Source organism: Molossus molossus, unplaced genomic scaffold (genome assembly GCF_014108415.1).
Source record: "Molossus molossus isolate mMolMol1 unplaced genomic scaffold, mMolMol1.p scaffold_m16_p_8, whole genome shotgun sequence".
NCBI classification, from domain to species: domain Eukaryota; kingdom Metazoa; phylum Chordata; class Mammalia; order Chiroptera; family Molossidae; genus Molossus; species Molossus molossus.
In genome coordinates, this window is record NW_023425402.1 from 68308585 (window position 1) to 68334552 (window position 25968).

The window sequence follows — 25968 nt, forward strand, 5'->3', positions numbered from 1 at the left end:
AATGGAAACTGTATATGGAGCAACAGGGAAAATACATTAATACACTATCTGCGGTTTTCAGGTAGGCATTCATAGCCTTACCCCAGCTGAGGAGGAACAAAACTGCCTTAACAGGCAAAGGCTTGTGACCTCTGTATGTGTTTCAGTTATTAAAATTAGGAAGTTAATAATATTATAAAATTTGTTTGAATATAGATTGTTTAGGAAGTGAGTTTTTTGGTATTAGCAAATCCACTTATTTGTGCAATTAATGAATAGTTTGAAAGAGTCAACATTGTTTAAGTACTGTCATTATTAGGTGCTAGGTGTGGGAGTGGGAATAAAGAAAAAAATGTTCAATCCCAAAAGAATAAAAAAAAAAAAAACACAAGGAAGTCCTTGCTGTGTTTTCCTTATGGGTCTAGTGTCTCAAAGGCAGACCAATGTTTATCTTTTAGAGTTTGAGGTCCTCATTTAGGAGATACCCAAAGCATCTTTATTTAATATTTTATTTTTTTATTTTCACTCGAAGACATTTTTTCCATTTTTTGTTCAGATAGAGTGGGAGGGAGCAAGAGAGAGAGAAACATCGATGTGAAAGGGACACATCGAGTGGCTGCCTCCCGCACGACCCAACCAGGGCTGGGGACAAACTGCAACCAAGGTACGTGCCCTTAGCAGGAACCGAACCTGGGTCTCTCTGGACCACAGGCTGATGCTCTAACCGCTGAGCCAAACCGGCCAGGGCCCCAAAGCATCTTTATACTTGAGAACAAATGAGATTGTTATGCAGTTGGAATCATAGACATGCAATTTATTTATCACACTCCAATGATTGCCATTTTGATAATAGAATTCACATGCTTACCTTATAGGAAATAATACAGAATTTTGCTATGTATTATTTCTAATCAGTTTAGAAGGATTTGTGTTGTTATAAGAAACAGTATTATATATGAGATTGAATTATCATAGAACTAAAATATAAATTAGGACATGTATTTATTTATTTATTTTAATCTTTTATTTTCTTTATTGATTTTAGGAAGAAAGGAAGGGAGAGGGAGAGAGAGATAGAAACATCAATGAGAGAGACTGTTGATTGGCTGTCTCCTGCATGCCCCCCACTGGGGATTTGGCTCACAACCTGGGCATGTGCCCTGAATGGGAATCCAACCGGTGACCTCTTGGTGCATGGGTAGACGCTCAACCACTGAGTCACACCAGCCAGGTGGGACATTTATTTTTTATTATTATTTTTTAAAATATGTTTTTATTGACTTTTTAAGAGAGGAAAGAAGAGAAACATTGATGTGAGAGAGCTATATCACTTGGTTGCCTCCTGCACGCCCCCTACTGGGGATTGAGTCTGAAAGCTAGGCATGTGCCCCCACCAGGAATCAAACTGGGACCTCTCAGTCCATGGGACGACGTTCAGTCCACTGAGTCACACTGGGTGGGCATGAATTTTTAAATTTCACAAAGGGATAATACTATGTATATATATTATATATAACTTACATATTTTTTAAGCTGTTTTTTTTATTGTTTTTAGAGAGAGGAAGGGAGAGGGAGAGAAACACCAGTGTGCTGCCTCCCACCCCCACTGGGGATCAAGTCTGCTGCAACCTGGGCATGTGCTGTGATGGGACAGAACCTGCGACTTTTCAGTGCATGGGGCAGCACTGAGCCACACAGGCCAGCGTTGTATGTATTTTTCAGTTAAAAGAAACTGACTGAGCCCTGGCCAGTTTGGCTTAGCGGTTAGAGCATCAGCCTGCGGTCCAGAGAGATCCGGGTTCGGTTCCCGCTAAGGGCACGTACCTCAGTTGCAGTTTGTCCTCGGCCTTGGTTGGGTTGTGCGGGTGGCAGCCACTCAATGTGTCCCTTTCACGTCGATGTTTCACTCTCTCCATCTCTCCCTCCCACTCTATCTGAACAAAAAATGGAAAAATGTCCTCAGATGAGGATAAAAAAATAAGTAAATAAAAATAAAAGTAGGTAAAATTAAAAAAAAAAAAGAAACTGAATGAGTAGGTGAAATAGTGGGAGTGGGAGGACAGGTTTTGGGGTGACTGGGTGAATGCCAGTTAAGAGTTAAATATAGCTGAGATTTCCTTTTAAAAAAAGACTGAAGCCCTGGCCAGTTTGGCTCAGCGGTTGGAGCGTCGGCCTGCAGACCAGAGAATCCTGGGTTCGGTTCCCGCTAGGGGCACGTACCCCCCCCCCAAAAAAGACTGAAGAGGGCCTGTTGAAATGAGTCAGTGTAAATTCCCTGATGACTTTGGTAGTATATCCTCTTTGGCCTCAGTGTGCAGAGAATGGGGCCTGACTGGTCTGTGGAACAGTGAATGGGAGGTAGAGATGGGGGTGCAGGCTGAAGAGTGGGGAGGTGCCGTCAAGGAGAGAAATAAGGTGGTAGCTAGAGGGAGACTGGGGTCAAGGGAGGGTAATAATTTGCTAAAAGATGGGAGTAGTTTCAGGAGAAGGAGCCTGTAGGAGGGAGAAGGTCAAGTTACCAAGCGGCTAACTGATGGAATAAGGTTGGAGACTAGGGAATCCAGAGCACAGCAGGTGAAGGTGGGGTTTGCCAGAGGTGCCACCTGTTTGGGGCCTGGAGAGAAAGTTAGGACCTGAGAGGTGAGGTAGGGTTGGCAAGGATCAGGAGGCTGAGTGGCCTATGTTTTCTCTTTGTTAAGTGCGGCATGTGGGGCTGAGAAGCAGATTTAGAGTGGCAAAGGTTTGGGAGCTGATTAGGGATAAGGAAAAGGGTTGATAACAGTTCTGAGAACTCAAGATTGCAAACCATGAATTTGTAGTGAAACCAGTTTCTAAGATTGTGGGTTTTGTCCCTCCTCAATTGTGTTCTGCAGCCTGATACATAAGCAGGAAAGGTGAACTGAACAATTGGTATAAGGCTAGAAGAGAATCGAAGCAAAGTAATTTCACGTTTTCTGTCTGTTTTCAGCTCTGTGCTTCTGGTTTCCTCTTCTTTCCACCTTTTAATACATCATTCTGAGACTTGGAAGTACTCATGTGTTCAGATCTTTGGTGAAGTTAATTAAACATTTAACAACCAAATGCAACTTTTTGTGCTATTTTAAATATTGTGGTATAATGTAGGTAACATAAAATCTACCATTTTAACCATTTTTAAGTGTACATTTCAGTGGCATTAAATACATTCACAATGTTGTGCGCCCTTCACCACTCTCCTACAGTTTTAATTTGAAGGATGACTTTGTCATCTCTTTTCTTCCCTTTGTATCACTTTTGCTCTATAAATTCAACATAGTCCTTTACTGGATTCATTATTTGTATTTTTGAAGTGGAGGTAATGATAACAGTATGTACTAAGCTTAACGTTGGCAGGTGCTGTGCAAGGCATGGTTGTGACGTTAGCTTTCTCACCTAGTTTTAATTCTCTGTTAGTGTCTCTTTTCTTTACTACACATATAAGGTCCACGTGTAGGGGTATCAGTGTCTGTCACGTTTACAGTTGTGGCTGTACCATCCAGCCAGTGCTTGGCACATAGTAGGCATTCGTGGAAGTTTTTGAACAAATGAAGGTTCTTCGTTGAAGGTATTTATTTGTTTAATAAGTTCTATATGTTTAATATGAAGCAGGCAAAACTTGTATTTACACATTAATGCAGATTATAGCACATGGCACATTCCGATGTCTAGTTAATTAGTAGAAATCTAAAAAGGTTTATATTTGCAGTTTCATCTTGGAGGGTATTAGAGCAGATTGTGCATTAAACAAATGGTTGTACAGAATTGGCAGCAGTAATCCTGAAGCTTGAAGACTGCAGGTTAATTAGGATAACTTGACAGAAAGTGAGTTAATCAAATTTGAGAGTTGAAAGAATGTTCCAATAATTTATGTTCAAACACACTTCAAATATATCAGCAGGTAACAGGAACTTTAGTTGCAGAATACTCTAAGCACCAGCATACCAGTGGATGTTTACAATAATGTTTTGGAGACAGAAAACCATTAAAATGGTTTGGGGCTGTTTGGTTCTATTACCCTATATTAAATATAGTACACTAAAGTTTAAAATATTACCTTTGTTAAAGATAAAAAGATATAGTTTATTAATAAATTTAGGAATTCTGTTTTTTTCCAGTTACATTTATGAATGTATTCAGTAATACTTTATTTATTTGAAAAATATGCATAAGCCCTGGCTGGGTGGCTCAGTTGGTTGGAGCATTGTCCCATGCACCAAAGGGTTGTGGGTTCCATTCCAGGTCTGGGCACATACCTGGATTGTGGGTTCGATCCCCTGTTGGGGAGTGTATGGGAGGCAACCGATTGATGTTTCTCTCTCTCTCTTTCTCTCTTCCCTTTCCTCTCTCTAAAGTCAAATATGTGCTTAATATGGGCATTTCTCTGTTAACTAGTATTAGATAAATAAAGCAGTATCACTTTTTCCCCCAACTGGCTTATGGTTAAATGGAGGTAAAGGGACAAAATACACATATAAGAATTAATTAGCAAGTAATGCATTGTATAATAATAATCACAGTATGTCCTCTGATTCTTAAAGGTAAGGGCTCTTATGTATTTGTAGAAAAACCTATTGAGGCCCCTTTTTAAAAAAGGAAAATCTGCCTCCAGCAAAGTATTTTTAGATCATATGGAAAGAGAAAAGAAAATGCTATCAGGAGCTATAGTTTTATCATTTTCTTGCCCTTTTTAAACTCTCTGTAAGCTAAAACTGGAGTTTAGTTTTAGGAACCAGTAATGGAAATTTTCTTATGTACCATTAGTAAAATCTAGTACTGGGGGGTTACTGTGGTGTGTGTGTGTGTGTGTGTGTAGGAGAGAAGACAGACACAGTGGACATAGGTTTTTGAAATGGACTTCCTCAACAAAAGAATAGAAAGAGGAATGTAAATGAGTAGAGAGGGGGTAGTGGAGAGATGAGGGGAGGTATAGGGAGAGGGAGGAGCAGAAACAGAAGAAACAAAGACTGAGGCTGCAGGCTTGGTTGTGTGTTACTTCTTTGTCTCTCTGTCACTGCAGCCTGCCCTCTCTATGGTGTTCAGCCCACGTTAGTGAGTGAGAGGAGCTGACTGTGTAAAGGCAGGATCTGCGGTCTCAGAGCCTGCTGGACTGACATGAGCAGGTTGCAGCTCCGCTGGCCTCTGGAGTAGCAACAGCACAGATTTCCAGGAAATGGGTCCTCCTGTCATCATTTTTATTCCTCAGTCACATTTAGTTTGTTATTCAGATGTATGCAGTCTCCAGTTATTTACAAATCAAGCAAGCAGCTTTTTTTTTTCTTTCCTTCCTCCCCCTCCTTATTTCTTGTCAGTTGTTACTCTTTATTTTAGTCAAGTGCCCACATGTGAACATAAGTTAACCATTTCCACTAGTAAGAATAGGATTTCCTCCTTATCTAAATGACTCCTAATCCTATGGTATATAATGGTGAATTAAAACATTTAAAGATGTTGCATACAGCCCTGGCCGATTTGGCTCAGCTGTTAGAGCGTCGGCCTGCGTCCAGAGAGACCCGGGTTTGGTTTCCGCTAAGGGCATGTACCTCAGTTGCAGTTTGTCCCCGGCCCTGGTTGGGTCGTGTGGGTGGCAACCACTCGATGTGTCCCTTTCACATCGATGTTTTTCTCTCTCCCCCTCCCACTCTATCTGAACAGAATGTCGAAAAATGTCCTTGGATGAGGATTAAAAAAAAAAAGATGTTGCATACATGTAACAACATTGGTAAATCTCAGGAACATAGTGTTGAGTGAAAATATGAAGTTATAAAATGTCTAATATGATGCCATTTGCATTTCACTTAAAAACTGTGTAAAATAGTACTACTACATTTCATGGAATTTAAAACACAATGGCCTGAGATGTACCATTATATTATGTACCCCAAGAAAAGGGGAAAACCTGCAGATTAAATTGTGATATAATGCTTTATTATAGATTCTAATATGCATCCCAATTTTGGAGGTGTTTACACTGTGAACAAAATATGATCTTAGAATTGAAGACATAAGGTAAATATATTTTATTGGAACATACTTATAAAAATATAAAAACATGCATAGAAATGATACATAGCCAATTCAGGATGTGGTTTATCTCTATGAAGGGAGGGAGGAGAATAGAGGGTAGGGCCACACAAGGGGGTGGGGGCTTCAACTCTATAATGTACGTTTAAAAATTTAAAGCAAATATTGCGAAAGGTTAAGATTAGACAAACTGGTTAGTGACTTCCTGCAGTTTTCTGTATGCTGTAAATATTTCGTAATGAAAAGTATATATTTAAAAGCTACATAAAACACAAGTTGCAAAGCCTGTATATAGTGGATCCTATTTTATTTTCTACTTGATTTTTGTTCTTTCAGACTTTTTCTTATGTCCATCATAACATAGCAGTGGGTTTTTGTTGTTTATGGAAAGTGGGGGGCCTCTGTATCTCTATTTTTTGTGTATGAATTAAAAGATGTATCATATACTAGTAATGATAAAAAGAGAAGAAAGTATTTAATGATCAAGATGTCACAGATTGAATAGGATTGGCTGGCATTATTTCTTGCTGTTAATAATAAGAGGTAAGTAAGTAAATAGTAAGAAAATATTTTTATATGTTCCTTACTCATTCTTGATGTCATTCATTCATTCGTGACTAAGAGTCATATGGTGTCTAGAGGGGAGCAAGGTCTTGAGAAAAAGAATTACTATACAAGTTGTACAAAAATAAGTACCATATTGCCTAGAAATCTGATAGACACTTTTAAAGTAGGGTTATGAAGCTTACAAATTCTTTTTTTTTTTTTTTTTTTACCATTTTACTGAAACCTGAAAAGAGTGTTTCAGTTTTGCCCTTCTGCCGCTGGATGAAAAGATCTTAGTAGAATGTTTGCTTATTATACCCTAAGCAGTAAGGAATCAAGGGCTGAAATGGGTATTTGATTTATCATACTGTCTTAGACATTTTTCACCTTCTGCATCAGCGGTTCTCAACCTGTGGGTCGTGACCCCTTTGGGGGTCGAATGACCCTTTCGCAGGGGTCACCTAAGGCCATTGGGAAACACATATTTCTGATGGTCTTAGGAACTGAGACACTGCTCCTCTATCGGTCTCCAGGCGGGTCCGCCCACATGCAGATACGCCCACATACAACACGAGGAACTGCATTAAAGAGTCGTAGCATTAGGAAGGTTGAGAACCACTGTTCTACATCCATGAAAAAGGAGTATTTTTTATACCCCATAATATTTTAGTATCATATTTAGGAGCTTAATAGTACTTACTGTTAAATTAAAAAATAAGATGGTGCCCTGGCCGGTTTGGCTCAGCAGTTAGAGCATCAACTCACAGACCGAAGGGTCTTGGGTTTGACTCAGTCAAGGACATGTACCTGGGTTGCAGGTTCGATCCCCAGCCCCAGTTAGGGTTGTACAGGAGGCAGCCGATCTATGTGTCTCTCTCACATCGATGTTTCTCTCTCTCTCTCTCTCTCTCTCTCTCTCTTTCTCTCTCTCTCCCTCCCTTCTTTTCACCACTGTATCTATAAAAATCAATGGAAAAATATCCTCAGGTGAGGATTAACATAAATAAATAAATAAGTTGTCAAATCTATTTAAAAAAATGCCAAATACAGTGTAGTCATACCTCTTAACCTAGATTCTCATTCCCAAGGAGGTTGCCTAATGACTCATAGAAACAAAAGCTACACCTGACATCACTGTAAGAAAGCAAAAACTTTGGAGGCAATTTAAAAGCTCCCTGAATATGACCAAATAAATAATAATCTAGTAAATAATGAATATCTAATTTATGAATTATCTTGCAACTGTAAATGATAACAATTAATATGTAGCAACATGGAAAATGTTTGATGGTGAAAAGAGCAGGAAATACCAAATAACTAGGACTAAAAATGTCCATGAATGTGAATAAAGATGAAGGGAATATGGAAAAAAAAAGTTTCAGTAAGATGGTAGAATTTTGAGTGAATTTCTAACCTCACCGTTTGTAAATTTGTACTTAGTTTTGGGGGGGTGGGCAGGTCAAAGAAAAATTTGAGTGTCTCTTTAAGAAAATGGCAGATGGTAGGATGAGGGATACTAAAAAACTAAAAGTAAGCCCTTTTGAAGATAAAACTAAAACACTTTAAGCCAGATTACTTTAGCAATGCACATATCGATTATTTTATTTTGTCTTTTGGAAGAATGTTGGCCTAGTGCAGTTGTGTGGAAACCAGAATATTGAAGAGGATTGGTAAAAAAAAAAAAAAAGTGGGAGGATCAAAGCCAATGGACTGGCGTATTCTTTTGCATTACCAAATAAACCAAATTTCTGGACTGTGTCTGCATTGGTCAATATTTGGTTATTTTCTTTGAAGCTATTTGTTTGCAGTAATTCACTGACATCTTCAACAGAGCCAAAGTCTGACCCTGAGATGGTAGAATCTTAACTAATTTTATTATTTACAGAAGTCCCCCCTTATCCTTAGTTCACTTTCCATTCTGTGGTCAACCATGGTCTGAAAATATAAATGGAAAATTCCAGAAATAAACAATACATGAGTTTTAAATCGCACACTGTTCTGAATAGTGGGGTGAAATTGTGTGCTGTCTTGCTCTGTCCCACCAGAGATTTTAACCATCTGTTTCTTGAGTGTACCCATATATCCATGCTCAGTAAGCCACCCACCTTTTAGTCACTTTGTAGCCATCTCAGTAGTGCATTGCTTATGATCAAGTAACCCTTATAGTAGCCTAATGCTGTGTCACAAGGCCTATGTCATTTACCTGATTAATCTCATCACATAGGCACTGTGTCATGTCACATGGTCACTAGAAGGGTGAGTACACTAGAAGGGTAAGATATTTTGAGAAAGAGAGAGACCATGTTCACATAACTTATTACAGTATATTGTTAGAATTGTTCTGTGTTATTATTAGTTATTGTTGTGAATCCTTTCCTGTGCTTAACTTATAAACTTTATCATAGGTATTTTTGTATAGGAAAAAATATGGTATATGTAGGATTCAGGACTATCTGCGATTTCAGAACTATCCACTGGGGTCTTGGAACGTATCTCCTTGGGATAAGGGGGGACCACTGTATACAGAAACCGAACCTTTTGAGAATATGAAGGGTAATTTCTTTTCTCTATACTTCTCCTTTTTAATTTTAACATCACCACTGATTTATGGCTACCAAGTAAAATGTCCCATAATATATGCACAAGTAAATCATCTTGCCATCATAGGTAGAATAGGGCTGGTGATGATGGATAGAATAGAAAAAGATGAACAGAATTTTAGACTGTTAGGACCTTGCTGACCAGTTAATCCATCTCCTTTATTTGATAGGTAAGTAAATAAGTCCCAGAGACTCAGCAATGACCCTATGTCTTAGGACTCAAAATCTGACGCCCTTTCTATTGTATTGCAAGAAGAGAAGGAGGGAAAGGGAGAGCTGAGACAAATTATTAACATTTCAGGGACTACTTCTTCAGGAAGGACGGAGATTGGGTTTGATGTCATTATCATCCTAAGTTATAGATTTCACAAAGACTATCGTCCCAAAGCAAAAATAAGTAGAGACCTGAACAATTTACCAAAGCAGAATGATAATAAACACAAAAAATATGCAAAGTAATTGAAGATATGTAAAAAAATAAAACGCACTCATATTGTTACCTGAGCATAAAACTTTACATACAAACTTCCTTATTCAGACCATTGGCCTATTATGGTTTCTTGTGGACAATCTACTCTAGTGTTAGCAATGTAAATATAATGGGGGAAAAACCTAGTGCAAATGGTAAAAGATAAAGTCCAATCTGGTCAGTAAATTTCATGGAAGTTGTGGTAATTTTAAACCTCTCTTTATTCATTCACTCAATCCTGTCTGTCACCCATTGATGAGTGAGCTCACATGATGTTTGCTGAGAGTGAACCACTAAGAAGGAAGCTGTGAAGGGCTCAAAGCAGTTGAGAGCAGGTATCAGCACCTAATTTTTCTTTCCTCACCCACACAACCTGAGAAGCTGGTTTAGATTTGACTGAGGAAACAGAGCCCCAGGAAGACAGGACTAAAAATGAGAATAATCCAAACAGGAATGAGACGAAAGGCACAACACACCGTTCCTGGAGGGTGTCATACTGAAAAAGACGGGTGGGAGTTTATTGTGACACTGAAGCCAAGTGTGGTTCAGGGGACAGAGTGGGTAACTGTCCTTGGCAAACATCTTTTGCTGTTACAATGTTATAATGAGTTTTTATACATATAAATTATTAACATACTTTAGTAATTGTGTAGATACATTCCCTAAAAGTGAAAATTCTGAGTCAAAGGGTATGTGCTTTTTTCACACTTACAGAAACTTTTTATTTAGAAATAAAGTTACAAGGGTAAGAATAGTATAAAGAATACCTGTAAGTCCTTTGAATAAATTGAATATAATATGGCCATTTTCCCCTAAAAGTGTGTGAATTTCCTGAAAATAGGGACGTTCTTTTTTTATAACCACTACGTTATGAACTTCAGTAAACTGACCATGGTTACATTTCTCTAATACATACTATCTATATTCCAATTTTATCATTTGACCTAATAATGTCCTTTTTGGTCTGTATTTTGTTGTTGTTGTTAATCCTCATTCGAGGATATTTTAGAGAGAGTGGAAGGGGGTCCGGGAGAGAGGGAGAAAGAAACATTGATTGGTTGCTTCCCACACGACCCGAACCAGGGTAGGGGTCGAACCTGCAACCCAGGTATGTGTCCTTGACCTGAATCAAACCCATGACCTTCAGTCCATGAGCTGATGCTCTAACCACTGAGATAACTGGCCAGGGCTATATTTCTAATTTTAATAAAAATTACCAGATTTTTCCCATAGAGTTACTGTCACTTTACATTGCCAAGAGGAGTGCATGAGAATACATGATTTACTCTCAACTTCACCAGCACAGTATGTTAACTATTTCTGATAATCTGTTAGAGAAAGAATAATATTTCACTATAACTTTCATTTCTCTCTCGTTATGGGTAAAGTTGAAGATGTTATGTTCTCTTGTATAAAGAGTGACTTATTTGTGCTTTCTTTTGGTGAACCATCTGTTAAATCCTTTATTTTCTACTGGAATGTTAGCTTTTTAAAAAACTGATTTGTGGGAATTACTACTTTATTGTGAAACTCAGCCATTTGTCAGTAATATGAGTTGCAAATATTTTCCCAGTTTGTCATTTGCTTTTTGTCCTTGTTTATGGTGTTTGTTGCTGCTGCTGTTTGTTTGAATTTGGGGCACTTTGAAACCATGATGTACTGACAGGATGGATTGTAAATATTTTGTAGTATATTTAGACTTCATAATCAAATCCACAGATGTGCTTAGGATATCAGTAGAGCAACATAAGAAAGGAAGAAGCAGGTTTTCACCTCTTGGTACTTAAACATTTGCTACTATCCCCTCTGTGCCAGGGCTGTTATTTCTGGCTCTCAAAGGAAAAAAAATAAAAAAGAACAGTTATGGTGAATATGTATAATATTATCTGTAACTTGATAATATCCAGGCTCTACCTAGGACTTGGAATTTTGGAAACTAAACAACACCCCAGGAGAACACTGCAATCTTACGGTTATGAGCACTGCAACCATGGTATTGGTAGGATTTCTGGTCTTTATTTTGTATTATTTTAGATGTCTTTCTTCAATATTTTATATATCTAAATTCATAATTTTTAAAATACTTTTTATTGATTTTTTTTTTTTTATCCTCACCCGAGGATATTTTTCCATTTTTTGTACAGATAGAATGGGAGGGAGAGAGAGGAAGGGAGAGAGAGAGAGAGAGAAACATCGACATGGAGGGACACATCGAGTGGCTGCCACCCGCACGACCAACCAGGGCCGGGGACAAATTGCAACCGAAGTACATGCCCTTAGCGGGAACCGAACCCGGGTCTCTCCGGACCGCAGGCCGACGCTCTAACCGCTGAGCCAAACTGGCCAGGGCTTATTGATTTTTTTTTTAGAGAGAGAAGAGGGGAGAGAGAGACATCGTTGAGCTCGGCTGGTGTGGTTTAGTGGTTGAGCATTAACCCATGCATGCACCAAGAGGTTGCTGGTTCGATACCTGGTCAGGGCACAAGCTCAGGTTGTGGGCCTGATCCCCAGTGAGGGGCATGCAGGAGGTGACCAATTGATGTCCTCTCTTATCGATGTTTCTATGTTTCTCTCTCTAAAAATCAATAAAGAAAAAAAATTTTTTATAAAAGAAACATTGGTCATCTGCCTCCTGTATGCCCCGCCCCCGGGGGGATCGAGCCCACAACCTGGACATGTGCCCTGACCGGGAATTGAACCTCTCAGTCCATGAGATGACACTCAATCCACTGAGCTGAACCAGCTGGGTAAAACTCGTACTTTTTATGATAAAGGAATTTCTTTCAAAGTTGATTAGGCCTGGCCGGTGTAGCTCAGTGGTTGAGTGTTTACCCATGCACCAAGAGGTTGCCAGTTCAATTCCTGTTCAGGGCACATGCCGAGGTTGTTGGCCAAATCCCCAATGGGGGGCATGCAGGAGGCGGCCAGTCTGTGTTCTCTCATTGATGTTTCCATCTCTCTCTCCCTCTTCCTTCCTCTCTCTCTAAATAATATAGAAGGGGAAAAAAAAACCCCTAAAAAACAAAGTTGATTAGGTGTGGTTTTTTAATATGAAGTGGCTTTAAACCATTAAGTAGTGTTAATGGGGATACTCGTAAAAATTAACTTAAAATATTTAGAAATGTGAAAAATGAGCTCATTGAGTGGCTCAGTGGTTGAGTGTTGACCCATGCACCAAGAAGTCAAATCCCCAATGAGGGGCATGTAGGAGGAGGCCAATCGATGTTTTCTCTCATCAGTGTTTCTTTCTCTCTCTCTCTTCCTCTGTCTCTAAAATCAATAAAGAAAAAAAAAGTTAAAAATAAATAAATGTGCCCATAACTGTAATGCTTATATCTATAGATAAAAGCTGATTTGCATGTATCTTCACATTGCAGAATCACACTGGTGTTCAGAAGAACATACTGACATTGCTCTTCCAACATCCCTCGTTTGAGTTTCATGAAGGATTTTTTTCCCCCACTTCTTGTTTTTCTGTGTATAATACTTTTTCAGATTCTTGGAAAAATAATGAAGACATTTCCTCCAGGTCTACTGATAATCATAGGTGTATACCAAGTGTGAAAGGTGCTCATCAGCATTGTTTAAAAATATACATAAACACACAAAAACGGGCCCCTAAATCAGAGTTCAGAGTTGATAAACGGCAATTTTCCTACCTGTCATTGTTTTAGAGATTTAACTGATTTTATGGACTAATTTAGGCCTAGATAACTTTGGCAGGCTTTACATTTTCAAAATATGCTTTTCTATACTTAAGAGTGTCTATATGATACAAATTTCATACCTTAAATGGAAGTAAAGTAAAATGCCAATTGAAATCTGTTATTGTGGGCTTATCTGCGTCCAGCATGACTGAAAAGGAAAAAAAGGAGGCAAACATAATGATTTTGGATTTGTATTCTACATTATTAGATTTGTCAGATATAAAATTACCCTTTCAGATTGCTATAAACATTTTGAAACACTCTTAAGTTTCTTTAGTTATCTTGTTGTGAACTGGCCATAAATAGGTCACAGACTGGCCCTCCTCTGTGAACCACTTTAAGCATTGGTCTCGATGACTTTAATTTATGCTAACCAGTGCTGACCAGTAAGTGCTATAGATTATTTGGCAGACGGCCTTTTTATTTTTTTATTTTAATTTTTTAAAAACGTATTTATTCTCACCTGAGGACATTTTTCAACATTTTGTTCAGATAGAGTGGAAAGGAGGGAGGAAGGGAGAGAAACATTGACATGAAAGAGATTCATCGAGTGATTGCCACCCACACGACCCAACCATGGTCGGGGACAAACTGCAACCGAGGCACATGCCCTTAGCGGGAACCAAACCCCAGCGTCTCCAGACCGCAGGCCAATGCTCTAACCACTGAGCCTAACCATCCAGGGCAGCAGACAGCCTTTTTAAAAAGGTGATGAATGCCCTGGCCTGTTTGGCTTAGCAGTTTGAGCCTCAGCCTGAGGACTGAAGGGTCTCAGGTTCGATTCCCAGACAAGGGCTTGTACCTGGGTTGCAGGTTTGATCCCTGGGCCTGGTTGGGGTCGTGCAGGAGGCATCCAATCACCATCCAATCACTGTCAGTCGGTCTGTCTGTCTGTCTGTCTGTCTCTCTCTCTCCCCCCCTCCCTTTCTATCTAAAAATCAATGGAAAAATATTCTCAGGTGAGGATTAACAAGAATAAAATAAAATTAAAATGTGATGAACATCATGTCATAGTGCTGATTATTAGTATTTGAACAAGATATTAGGGTTGTCTCAATCACTATAGAGTAGTCAATGTGAGATTTATTTGAGCCCTGGCCAGTTTGGCTCAGCTGTTAGAGCGTCGGCCTGCGATCCAGAGAGACCCGGGTTAGGTTCCCGCTAAGGGCAACTACCTCGGTTGTTGTTTGTCTTTGGCCCTGGTTGGGTCGTGTGGGTGGCAGCCACTCGATGTTCCCTTTCACGTCGATGTTTCTCTCTCTCTCCCTCCCCCTCCCACTCTATCTGAACAAAATATCGAAAAATGTCCTCAGGTGAGGATAAAAAAATAAAATTAATATAACTTTAAAAAAGTTGATTTGATAGTGTCTATCTTAGTATGTCAGGGTTATTTTTATTCTTCAGAACTTCTGGTATAAAGGGAACTACTCTGAAAGAAAGCTTTTTTTCATGGGGAATTGTTTGTAGAATGGATGTATGTGGAAATGAAGCGAGTAGGAATTTTATGTATCTAAGGGAAAAAATACAAAGTGTTTTGTCAAATACTTCTGTTTATTATTTGTCGTTCATTTGAAATATATTTGGAATATTTATTATCATGTGACCTTAGAATATACAATACAACCAGCTTCTTTTTTTATTTATTTTTCTTTATTTATTTTAGAGAGAGAGGAAGTGAGAGGGAGAGAAAGAGAGAAACATCGATTAGAGAGAACATCGATTTGGCTGCCTTCTGCATGCCCCCCACTGGGGATAGGGCCCACAACCTGGGCATGTGTCCTGACTGGGAATTGAACCAGCGAGCTATTGGTGCATGGGTCGATGCTCCACCACTAAGCCACAATGGCCAGATGCACAATCAACTTCTTAAAACTCCAGTTTAAATGAGCCGTGGGTCAAATAATGTTACCTGTAAAATATACTAACACACATGCTTCCCACCCCCAGTTGGAGGAGTTGAGGCACCCTGGTTCCCGTGGAGGCCTGGATTCGTTTAGTTCTGTGGCACCAGCATTATCAAGATTTTCACTGTATTTGGAGGGACATAGTTTTTAAAGAAACTATGTTATTCTATTTCTGTTTAAAGCAACTTTGTGGAAAGCTACGGACTAACCCCTTTTCCTTTGATTTTTCATGTTATAGCAGAGAACCAGGTAGGGCCAGCTTCCTCTGCAGTCACATTGGGCTCTGCTCAGCAGGGTCTCATGCTTAGTTTAATGCTTTGCTGTCAGAATCTTAACATTCTTAATAATTTTATATTTGACCTTGTTTTGTAAATGAAGTCTGATGGGACATTGAAGCCTGTGTCCAGGGTTTGGGTCCTTGGCTCATGTACAGTTCTGCCCCTCTACCTCTCCAGGCCCTGCCCATGTCCACTGTTGGTCTTTACCTGAGGTGGTGACTGGGTGATATTGGGGAGGAGGGGGCCCGTGTTTCTGTCACCTTTTCACTCTCTGTGGGGACATAGGTTCCTTAGGGAGGGTTGGGTCAGGTGTTTGTGTCTTGCAGTGCTGTGGGGAGTAGTGGTGGTAGCCAACTCCATTCCATGCTGGCATGTTTGGTAGGTCAACCTCTAGCTCACCTGGGTACCTAGGATGTCCAGGTGTGGAATTTTAAAGACCTTTGGGCATCACTTATATACCAAGGATTGCTATGGCAGGCCAATGAGCAGGGGAGATCCCTGGCTGCTCTCCATGGCCTTGGTCTAATGGATGGTTGCGAGGGAAAGCTCAGCAGCCATCAGGCCTGAGCATGTACTTGCAGCAGAACCCCCACCTCCAACCCTACCCCCATGAGCACCTGCACTTTTCTCATGAGTATTCTTGTGCCAGAGGAGCACTCCATTGAGTTGGCTGCATGCAGGGGGACACCCTCTGTTCTCCTTCCAATCTTCTTGAGTCTGGCCTGAATTTGTCTCTTCTGACTGGCTCAAGGTACTTCTGGGGATGAACTATGACATACAAATTGTGTAATTTAGGTGATTTTACATGAATTAAGTGCTCTTATATTTGCATTTAAAACTCACATTGCATTCCAAAGTGTTCAGTTCAGGGTAGCTTCCCTGTTCTGTTCGTTATATTTGGGCACATTGAAACACAGGCTGGGGGAGATGATTGGATAGAAAGCATTGCTCTATTCATTTATCCCAGCCTACAAAAATGAAAAAAATAAATAAAAACTGGCATTGCACAGCATAAAGAAGATGGTGACGTTCATGCTAATAATTAAACTTTTTTTTTTTTTTTTTTTTTTTTACTGTGACTGGAGTGTCAGTGGCCTCTGTGTTGATTTATTTCAAAGAGAAAGATAAGCTCTTTTTTATATTTGGATCAAACAAACATGCAGAAATCTGACGTGTGATAAAATAGACCTGTGAAGTTTTCTGATCAGAAGAGTAATCCCACTGAATATAATATTCCCACTATATATAGTACATTCTGCCAGAACACATCTTTACTATGCTAAGCATGTGGTTTTTATGTGTACATGTAATGCCAGGAATAATTTCTTCTCCAAACTGAGTTTCCTACCTGTCCCTGTGTTTGTCAGCTTCCTGGTGTCTGACCTTTTGACTGTGGCTTGCCCTTATTGTTGCTTGTGAGTCTCCCAGCCTTGAAGGCTTTGGCTCTTCATTCATTCATTCCCCTCATTGACAACCTCTGTATCTTACTTTCTTGGGTGTCCTGAACCTGGACCTGACTCTGCCTCTTGGCTTCAGGCTAGTCCATGTCTCAGCATTCCCTAGAAACCCACGTCAGCTGCGTGGACAAAGAAGGTGATACTTTGGGTTGTAAAGATGGAAGCTGATAATGCTGACTGTCAGGAAGGAGTGCAAATTCTGGCTGGACTCCTGTCACTGATTTTCCAGGCAAGAGAATCTTTAATGCTTGTTGGACTGCCCACCAGGGAGAATTCTTTTCTCCACAGTTGGCCGGCTGGGGAGGAAGCCTGGCCCTTTATCTCACTGTGCTCTTTAAAGTTACCAGAGCACAACTGAGATCCTTCAGCTACAGCTCTTCCTTGCAGACTTAGCACCTGGGTTAGGTAAGGGCTCTTGTTACCTGGTTCTTATCAAGTTGTTATCACACTCAGCACAGCACTTGCTTCCTGCTTCCCCAGAGAGAATTTATGGGTTCTGTTTTAGGCTGTTCTGCATGGTTGGAGTTCACCCTCTGCTGCTATCACCCATGTCTTGGGAGAGGAGTGCTGGGCATAATCTCTAGGCACTGCTGTTGTTATTTTATTTACTACCAGTTCATCATTACTGAGAATCATCCCACCTGGAAAGTAAACATGGCCTCACCTGTTCATGGCATAATAACTTTGTACTTAGCTTTCACTCACATGTTGCCTGTTAGCTTTCTTTCTGAAAAGATCAGTGTGCTCTGGGAGCCTGGTGGGATCTGGATCTTATTACTCCCCATGTATGTTTTCATCATCAGGTGCTCGATCCCAGTCCTCCCACTTGTCATCATCCTTTCAGGCTGCTCTCTGTCCTGTTCCACAGTAACTTTGCTTTTGTATTTTTATTCTCCTTACCTAGGCTCACTTCCTCTGTAAAATATAATTCTCTCAGGAGCCATGGATAACCCCAATGTAAAGGCCCAGGATGTTTTAATGCTTGCGAGGAAGTCTCTTCAGATTACAACAGTGTAAAAGAATCCTTTCCCTTTCAGCCTCTTGTTGCTTACTGGATCAATTATTGATTCACTTGTATAATTCACGTCCATACTCAGGTATGTGTTAGTGTAGCTCTGAGACCATGGCTCCCCCTGGAGAAGGATCTGTGTCTGATATTAGCCTCCTTCCTCAGTGTTAATTTAGTGAGGACTAAGTCGAAGGGAGACCTACTGGCTGGAGACCTGCTGCTCCCTCAGTTATTTGGTTCACTGTTTGAGCCCCAGAGCCAAGAGGTGACAGTTACTTTGTTTGATTCTGTTGTATTCTAGTAGACTAATAACCAGTAAAAGTTCCAAAATGTTGTGATGTAGGTCTAAGTGGCAAATACGAGTCTTTGAGTCGTAACCCCTTGTTACAGATGGTTTCCCTGGGTGCTGGATTTGAGTCTGTCCTCCTTCAGTACTGACTTATTTATTTATTTTTTTATCCTCACCCAAGGACATTTTTTGCATTTATATTCAGATAGAGCTGGAGGGAGAGAGGGGGGAAGAGAGAGAGAGAAACATCAATGTGAGAGAGACACATCAGCTGGTTGCCACACACACAACCCCAACCGGGGCTGGGGTCAAACTGCAGCCAAGGTACATGCCCTTAGTGGGAACCAAACCTGGGGCTCTCCGGTCCATGGGCCGATGCTCTAACCGCTGAGCCAAACCGGCCAGGGCAATACTGACTTCTGTGACACTTGGCTCAAGGGGTCTTTTTCTCACCTAACTGCCTTCCTGAAGGAGGCGCCAAAGCAAGGTAGACTTTGCATTATGTTACATCAGGTTGACAACTGCTTAAGTCCCACTCCTCCTCCCCTTTTCCTTTTAAAATCTCCAGGAAGTCTCAGAGTTGGGGGTCAGTACTGGATCAGATGCAGTAGTGAAGTTCGTCAGTCGGAGGTGGGACAGGGTCATAGGCTCAAGAGCTCTACCTCAGGGAGTGTTGAGGCCACATTAACATTCAGGCAGGCTCTCTGAGGTACTAAGAGAACATTGCTCTAAATCCAGGACGATTTCATCCTAAGATGTAAAATGCAGGGGTTCTTGATTAGCAGTGGACTGGCTTTTATTTTTAGTATTTTATTTTTTATAACATATACATATATATTTTAAATATGTTTTTGTTGATTTGAGAGAGAGGAAGGGAGAGGGAGAGAGAGTTAGAAACATCTATTGGCTACCTCCTGCACACCCCCTACTGGGGATTGAGCCCACAACCTGGGCATGTGCCTTGACTAGTAATCGAACAAGTGACCTCTTGGTGCACGGGACAAGGCTTAACCCACTGACCCACACCAGCAGGGCTGGGCTGGCTTTTTAGATGCCATGAAGTAAGTAAACTTTGGGTGATGGGATTGGCCACAGTGAACAAAGACTCCTATGCTTTCAGCTCTTCTTTTTTCTTTTTTTATTGTCGACTATATTACAGATGTCCCTCATTTCCATCCCCTGCGCCACCCTGGCCCCTGCTAGGCCTTTGCCACATTATTGCCTATGTCCATGGGCTACACATATATGCATATACATTCTTTGGTGGATCTCTTCCTGTTTTCCCCATCCTTCTCCCCACTGATATCTGTCAGCTCTTCTTAAATTAGGGCCTTTTATCTCCTTTTTCTGAGTCTAATTACTTGGGGTTGGTTTATGGCTGAAAAATGGACTTTTGTACTTATAGTTTGAAATAAAAACTTTTAAAGTTTTAAATAAAAACTTTTAAAGTTTTAAATAAAAACTTTATTTTGCATAAATAATACCCTTAATCCCAACTTGACCCACATGTAGGATGGTGGTATTATTAAAAGTTTTTATTTTCCCCAAGAGAGTGTTTTTCCTTCATCGAATCCCTAGAGCTTTATTCTGGCTTAGGTTATTGAGTAGTAATACTTTTTACTGTGATGTAAAAATAAATTTTAAAACATGAAGCAGAAAATATTCTTTATAGACTTTCTATAGGAAAAACAAATGTTTATAAACTGTTTATCAGCTGTTTGTTTTTCCTACCTCTAGTTTCATCCATTAATAACTGTCAGAGTTCAAGTTCAGTTCATTGCACAGTATCTGGAAATTTTCCTCACTGCTAATTAGTAAGACTTTGAATCATAAGTGCTGATGGCTAAATGGCACAATTCATTCAAGATAGCTATACTTTAATCGTAGTGCTGCTATACTGGGACATGAAATAAAATTAGAAAAATATTTTATTAAAATATCTTAAATTTTATTAATAAAATTAATTTTAACCCTGAATTAATCTTTATTTTTGTTTCTAAATTCCTCAGCTAGATCTAAATAGATCATGAAATCTACAGAGACTTATTTTAATTCAAAGATCTTTCTGCTTTTATAACTAACCACACTAAAGCTCACATTATCAACCTTAAAAGCAGTGTTATTAAATTACAGAGAATTTATCAGTTCATCTCCAGGGTTAATGGGAGTAGTCTAGGGTCAGCCTTTGTAAAAATGGTAGTATGTTTTGTTAAATGATATGCAGAGGCATGGAGTGATTATCACTTACCTCCCAAGGAATTTCTGGAAAGTCATGTTTTCAAAAAGCAGGACACGGCCCGGCTGGTATGGCTGAGTGGATTGAGCATCGTCCCATGGACTGGGAGGTCCTGGTTCAATTCCCTGTGAGGACACATTCCCAGGTTGCGGGCTTGATCCCTAGTAGGGAGCATGCAGGAGGCAGCCAGTCGATGTTTCTCTCTCACGTTGATGTTTCTCTCTCTCTCTTCTTTACTCTCTCTCTCTAAAAAATCAATAACATATTTCAAAACAAAACAAAAAACCAGACACATTTACAGTTAGATGTTAAGATTAAGATGCATTAAGAAACGATGTGACTTGATGAGTTCACCAAAAAACTACTCTGTCTCTCCAGGTCTCATCAAATTGCCCTTGAAACCCCTTTGCCTCTGATAAGTTTTTCTAGATGGTCTGAATAAGGGAGTATAATTTCTTAGATAGTTTTATAGTTAAATAATTTCTTACAACTCTCTTCAATCCTGAGTAGCAATAAAAGTCTGTATTTATACTATTTACTGTTGGAATAGCTTTCAATTGCTGTATAAAAAATGTAAAGTCTGTTTACTGTTTTACACTTTCTGGTGTATTTTTACATAACACCCTTAATCCCGACTTGACCAACATGTAGAATGGTGGCATTATTATTATTATTATTATTAATATCTCCTCCTCACTGTATAGATGAGGAATATGAGGCTCAGATTGACTAGATAAAATAGAGGTACCTGGAGAACCCAGGAGGTAAACCTAATCTTTAGACTTCACAGTCCCTGTTCCTTCTACTGCTGTATACTGAATACTGTTTAGACTGATTTCTGTGACAAATTCTTAGTGAAGACAGGCATAGCAGTTAGCAGCTAGAATCAGTAGTGGCTTTATTCAGACACAGGAACATGCATATTTTATTGTATGTGTTTATATGTAATATTTGACATTAATGTCAGAATTATAATCAGTACTGCCTTATTTTTAGATTTATAGTTGAGAACCACTTATTATTTTGGTGGGAATTATCTTAAAATTCTAGAATAAGATTTTGAAGACTATTTGAAACAGTGTTGCAGATTGAGTGTTATATCTATTTTTTCTCCCATGTGATCAATGAGGACCCAGTGTGTTGGTGTGTAGCTGTAAAGGTGAAGCTGACGTCACCAGGAGTGTTTTCTTGGTGTTTATAGGTTGTCTTTGATACCTATCCTTGGGTTAACTTGTTCCTATACTTCATTCATACGCAGTTGCTGCTGAAGGGTAGGTGGGTAAAACATGCAACCACTTATGTTGACATATATGTAGGAGTGTCATATTCACACTACTAATGACAACTGTGCCAGAGATGAAAGAGTTTTGCTTATTACAGTTCTTTTTGACCTGTTAGATTCATGTTAGACAGTCTGTGACTGTTTAAGATATTGTAATACATCTGCATAGCACTTTATACTTTTCAGTGTTTTTATATATTTGCTCTTCACAATAAACCTGTTAAGACTAGTGACATGGTATGGTTATGATCATATTACAAATGAAGAAGTCTTGACTTGGAGAGAGTATATAGCACTGTGGTTAAGGATATGAGTTTTTGTATTCTTATATGTTCTTTTATGAATGAGACCAGAATCCTGGCTCTGCCAATTACTACCTGAGTGACATTATAGCAAGTTAATCTAAGCCTTGGTATCCTAACAGTAAAATGGGGACCTTGTGAGGTTGTTAGAGAGTTAAATGAGATATAGAGTAGAAAGTGTTTAGAACAGCGGACAATCAATATAGTAGGCAACCAATAAATACCAGGTAGCATTATCATCTCCAGAGGTTATTACTCATTTATTTAATTCAACAAAAATTGAGAGCCCCTGCTAGTCCTTGGGGCCACGATGCTGAACTAGATAGATTGGGTTCTTACTCTAATAGAATTTACATTTTAGTGGTAGAAATGGTAAATAAGTCAATAAGAATTTCATTGAGTGTCAAGGGCTTTGAAGATAGTATAAAAGGGGACAGTGTTTGAAAAGGGCATTTTTAGATTGGGAATACAGTTGGAGAAAGTGGCATATGATCTCAGGCTCCAGTGGCCACAGCCATAAGAAGGTCTGGTGAACCCTGGCCATGTAGCTCAATTGGTTAGAGCATCATCCCAATACACAAGGGTTGTGGGTTCGATCCCCAATCAGGGCACCTCCCTTCCTCTTCCTCTCTCTCTTTCTCAAATCAATAATAAATCCTGGCTAGTGTGGCTTCGTGGTTAGAGCATCAGCCCTCGAATCAGAGGGTCTTAGTTTCGTTTTCTGGTCAAGGGCACATACCTGGGTTGCAAGTTCAATCTACCCCCCCCCCCCCGCCCTGGTTGGGGATCTCTCACATCAATATTTCTCTCTCCACCCCTTCCCCTTCCCCATCCCTTCCACTCTCTATAAAAATCAATGGAGAGCCCTGGCCAGTTTGGCTCAGCGGTTGGAGCATCGGACTGCAGACCAGAGAGTCCTGGGTTCGGTTCCCGCTAGGGGTATGTACCAAAAAAAAAAAAAATTTATAAAAATCAATGGAGAAATATCCTTAGGTGAGGATTAACAACAACAAAAATATCAATAAAAAAAGTTTGGCGAGCCTGGCCGGAGTGGCTCAGTGGTTGAGTGTCGACCCATGCACCAAGAGGTCGCCGGTTCAATTCTCAGTCAGGGCACATGCCCAGGTTGTGGGCCCCATCCCCAGTGGGGGGCATGCAGGAGGCAGCCAGTCGATGTTCTCTCTCATCAGTGTTTCTATCTCTCCCTCTCCCTCTCTCTCTCAAATCAGTAAAGAAGAAGAAGAAAAAAAAAGTCTGGGGGAATAGCCTTCCAGGAGGAGGAAAATGGAAGTGCAAAGGCTGAGGGGCAGGATGAGGGCGGCACAGAACAGGAAGACATTGTCCTGTGTGGAGAGGTGGAGGGGCCAGCTTGTGTAGGGTTTATAGGCAGGTAAAGAGCTTGGGTTTCTTCCAAGTGTGGGGTTTGGAGCAGGGGAAGGATATGTCCAACTTTGGGCAAGCACTAGGCCAGGTGCTATGAAGGAAACAAAGGTATAGGTGAAACCCTACTTCCTGTCGTTTATAGTCTTTGGTGTTATAAAAACAAGTGCCTGCCAGATTAGCAGTGAGAGAGCACTCCAGGGCTCCTGCTGGTCGGCTCCTAATCTGATAATGGATGCTGTTTGTCATGTATTCTCCCAGCAGTCATCTCTGAAGTGACATATTATGGTGCTTGTTATCTATTGACAGATATGTTTCTCTAACAGTCTAAAGGGTGTGGAGGATGGAGGCGGGGTGGGGTGGAGTGGGGTGTAGGGGGTGGGGAGATAAAGAGGCTTTTTCTGAACACTGGATACAAAATAGAGTTTAGGAAGTAAGGGAGTGAAGGGGAAATGCAAGATTCTGTTGTGCACAGAGATGTTTAAACTGTGGGTCCTTAAGGTGGCGTGGGTGACTCTACATGGGCTGGGTTATGTCTCTCTGGGGTTGGTGGATCCAGGCTGTGCAACCCCAGATGCTGCCACTTTGGCTTTGTAGCCTGAGACTGTTTATTGGCAGCTTTTCTCATCTTCACCGAGGGCAAGAGGGGCAGTGATAACCTTGTGTTTTCTTCTCCAAACAGGGTTCCAGTTTGGAAGTCTGTTTCTTTGTATTAGTCCCATCAGTTTAATGTTAATTACATAACATTATAATAATTATGTATAAGTATCATAGTAGCTAACATTTATTGAATGCTTTCTGAGAGCTAGTTATGAACTCTTTTACCTACATTATTCTATTAATCCTTAAACCCTCTGAGATAGGTACTGCTCTCCTTCCCATTTTACTGATGGGGAAATGAGGTGAAGTAATGTGCTTGTAGTACCAGAGCAGGTCAGTGAAGCCAAGTCTCAAATCCATGCTTAACTCTAGATTGAAGACTATGTTCTTAAATTGCATCTTCACACTCTAATATGCAGTTATTGTTGGTTATTTATGGGCTGATAAGAAGGGGGTGGTGGTGCTCTTCTATTGGGGAAAGTAGACTAGCTGATCAAGACAATACCATTTAGTTTTTAAATTAAATTAAACTTTTTTATTGTTGGAAGTATTACAGATGTCCCCCCCCCCACTATCCCCCTCCTCCCTGTTTCTACCTGGCTCCTGCTTTCCACAAACTAATGTCTGTGTCCATTGGCTGTGCATGTAAGTTCTTTGGTTTCTCTCTTCCCACCACTCTAGCCCCTCCCCCTCCCTCTGAGGTGTGTCAGTCTGTTCCCTACTTCCGTGAATCTGGATCTATTTTGATCAACAGCTTACAGCTTATTTTGTTCAGGACATTACATAAATAAGTGAGATCACGTGGTACTTGTCTTTCTCTGATTGGCTTATTTTGCTCAGCATAATAATCTCCAGGTCCCTCCATGTTGTCTCAAAGGGCAAGAGATCTTTCTTACAGCTGCATTCCATTGTGTAAATGTACCACAGCTTTTTTTTTTAATTCTCACCCGAGGATATTATTTCCATTTATCTTCAGATAGAGTGGGAAGGAGAAAGAGAGAGAGGGAGAAATATTGATGTGAGAGAGACATATCAATTGACTGCCTCCCACACAACCCCAACCAGGGCAGGGAACTGAACCACAACTGATACCACAGCTTTTGTATTCACTCATCTACTGATGGACACTTGGGTTGTTTCCAGATCTTAGCTATTGTAAATAGCGCTGCTGTGAACATAGGGGTGCATATATTCTTTCTGATTGGTCTTTCAGGCTTCTTAGGATGTATTCCTAGAATCACCGGGTCAAATGGCAGTTCCATTTTTAATTTTTTGAGGTAACACCATATTGTTTTCCATAGTGGCTGCACCAGTCTGCATTCCCACCAGCAGTGTACTAGAGTCCCCTTTTCTCCACACCCTCACCAACACTTGTTTGAGGATTTGTTGATGGCAGTCAATACCAGTTAATTTTAAGAAGAAATATAGAAGTTCCATAGCATCATGCTGTAAACCTTTTTGTTCCGGAGAGTTCTACCTGTATTCCATTAAGTGAAATGCATTAAGGGAGGAAAGAACAAAGGTGTGTTATCCCTTATAGAAAGGGGCTTGCTGGTGATAGATTGTGATTTTTGCCTCTTTAGTGGTTTTCTGTTGTAAAACAACATAATATTAATAATAACAAAAATTTACAAATCAAGAAAAACTCTAGCCCCCAATTAACTGTCTTAATTTTTTCACATTCATTTCCAGTTCCTGTGTATGTGTATAATTTGTACATACACTTATAGAATGTCTATTTTCATTTAACATTATATGATACATAATGGGTTTTAAAGTCCAGCAGTAAATCTATCCAGTGAAAAGGGAAAGATTGGAATATCAAAAAGCTACAGGGCATTCATAATTGATTGGGGTGATATCTACTAGGCAGCCACGTCAGGTTTGGAAC

The 25968-nt window shown here is 40.1% G+C and overlaps 1 protein-coding gene and 1 non-coding gene across 2 annotated transcripts in view; both read left to right on the forward strand.

Moving 5' to 3' along the window:
* Positions 1–25968, forward strand: part of SLC16A10 (solute carrier family 16 member 10) — a 126703-nt gene that overhangs the window by 24115 nt on the left and 76620 nt on the right. The window lies entirely within an intron of this gene.
* Positions 16372–16498, forward strand: LOC118622113. The gene has a single exon (XR_004957937.1). It is a non-coding gene; the product is annotated as a small nucleolar RNA SNORA36 family (small nucleolar RNA).